The sequence below is a fragment of the Hyaena hyaena genome, unplaced genomic scaffold, assembly GCF_003009895.1.
Source record: "Hyaena hyaena isolate Hyena2069 unplaced genomic scaffold, ASM300989v1 scaffold_733, whole genome shotgun sequence".
NCBI classification, from domain to species: domain Eukaryota; kingdom Metazoa; phylum Chordata; class Mammalia; order Carnivora; family Hyaenidae; genus Hyaena; species Hyaena hyaena.
The window spans coordinates 765,499-767,778 of NW_024081367.1; the positions used below are offsets into that span (position 1 = coordinate 765,499).

The 2,280-nt window shown below is 61.1% G+C and overlaps 1 protein-coding gene across 1 annotated transcript in view; it reads left to right on the forward strand.

Annotated features, from left to right (window-relative positions):
- The window catches only part of AJAP1 (adherens junctions associated protein 1), a 62,156-nt gene extending 60,114 nt beyond the window's left edge, over positions 1-2,042 (forward strand). Inside the window, exon 7 of the mRNA XM_039218113.1 lies at positions 2,016-2,042. The gene's annotated coding sequence lies outside the window, so the exon portion shown is untranslated. The remainder of the gene's footprint in view (positions 1-2,015) is intronic.
- Positions 2,043-2,280: the final 238 nt, after the last annotated feature.

Consider the following 2,280-nt stretch of genomic DNA (forward strand, 5'->3'; position numbering starts at 1 on the left):
GGGGGCAGGGGACAGCTGGGACAGGGCAGCTGGGACAGGGACAGCTGGGACAGGGGGCAGGGGACAGCTGGGACAGGGCAGCTGGGACAGGGCAGCTGGGACGGGGCAGGGGACATCTGAGACAAGGGACAGCTGGGACAGGGCAGCTGGGACAGGGGGCAGCTGGGACAGGGACAGCTGGGACGGGGCAGGGGACAGCTGGGACAGGGCAGCTGGGACAGGGGAGAGCTGGGACAGGATAGCTGGGACAGGGGACGGCTGGGACAGGACAGCTGGGACAGGGGACAGGGGACAGCTGGGACAAGACAGCTGGGACAGGGGGCAGGGGATAGCTGGGACAGGGACAGCTGGGACAGGGAGAGCTGGGACAGGACAGCTGGGACAGGGCATCTGGGACAGGGGACAGGGGACAGCTGGGACAAGACAGCTGGGACAGGGGGCAGGGGACAGCTGGGACAGGGACAGCTGGGACAGGGCAGCTGGGACAGGGGCCAGGGGACAGCTGGGACAGGGGACAGAGGCTCCCAGGCCACCCAAACCAGGGAGAGGGTCGCCAGGCCCAGGCTTCAGTGTCCTCATACTTTTTTGACTTTTTAGCTTTTAAAATAATGGTGAAAAATACATAACACGAAATGGACCTTTTTTACCATTTTTATCAGTACGGTTCGGTGGTGTTAAGTACAGTCCCCCTGGCGTGCAGCCGTCCCCAGCATCCGTCTCCAGAACTTTCTCATGTCCCTCAACTTCTCCTTCCCCATGAAACACCCACCCCCCCAACCCGCTCCCCATGCCCCGGCGCCCCCTGGGCCACCCTCTGTGTCGGTGGATTTGACTCCTCTGGGGACCTCGCATGAGTGGAGTCACAGAGTATCTGTCTCCAAAATTGTTAGCTTTCCACAGATTAGAATGAAGATGGATAAACAGGAGGGACATTTCTTTCTGTTTTACTGGCTTCCTTTTGAAGACGATCTTCCTTTTGAAGACCCCGGGATCACCCGGCGGGCTCATCTAACTCAGGACAAAGGAGCCCACGCTGTGGCCTGTTGAGAAGGGGTGAGGGGCCTGAGCCCGGCGCGTGATCAGAGTCACCCGGGGGGCTCGGAGAGCGCTGCGTTCACAGGCCCTGCCCTCGGTTTCATCTGGGAGCTGCTGGCCCCCCTCATTTGTATCAGGGGCAGAGATGAGGGTGCGGCGTCCCCCCACCTTTATACTGGTCGAGGGTCCTCAATTTCTGTGGTTACGGCGTGCGGGGGATCCAAGTGGCAGCAGAGAGAAACAGGCCCGTCCTGGCCGCTAGAGCTGTGGCTCTCGGCGAAAGCGCCCCCAGGCGGAGCCGTGACACGGCCCGCCGCCCCTGGCCCTGCCCAGACGGCTGTGGCTGCCTGAGCCTCCCGGACGCGCTGGCCTCTGGGGTCGGTCACGGGCGCGGAAGACTCCGAGGCTCCTACGTCCTGAGGCTGTGCCCGGGCCGCGTCAGAGCCTCCCCCCCCTTGCTGCCTGACGACTCGGCCTGCGCGCGTGGGACTCACCTGCTTTGTGTCTTCAGCAAGGTCGCCTCTCGGGAAGCCCCAGGAGGTGGCTTTCCTGACACAACACACTCATGTCTCGCAGTCCCAGTTCCAGCTGAGCGGAGGGCTGAAAGGGACTGCAGCTTCCCGCCGTCCGGGGACGGAGCGGGCGGCACCTCTGTCCTTGGGGGGTAGGAGCCGGAAGGGGAGCCCGCATAGCGCTGGATGCCTTCAGTCACCTGCAGGCTTGGGGTGCATGGCCCCCTCATAGTTCATGCAGGGGTGGCCCCAGCCCCGCTCTTAGGAAGCCCACACCCACTCCTGGGGTGGGCCCCCCCATCGACACCGCGATAAGCACGAGGCCCCCGGGACACCCGGCACTGCGCCCTTTCCTGTGACCAGGGCTGGCAGACGGCCCTTCCTGCTCCGGGGACACTCGGCCCCACAGGGTCCTCCCACCCTCCGCTCCCCTGCTATTTAATCTCTTCTTGTTTTCTTTCCACACAGGATTCCGTTGGTGAACCTGTAAAAAAAAAAAAAATAAAAATAATTAAAAACACACACACACACACAAAACCTACAACTCAACTTTGTACGGGGAGGTCCATACCTACCGCTTCAGTTTGCCGGTGGGAAGCTCAAAGAGCAGGACACTATAGGCCAAATATATTTTTATAAAAATGCTCAAGCCTATGGGGAACTGCCTTCTGCCAGAGTTTTTTCTTGGGAGGATGGAAAGAAGTGAAGCAGGAAGGAAGTTGGAGACGAGCAG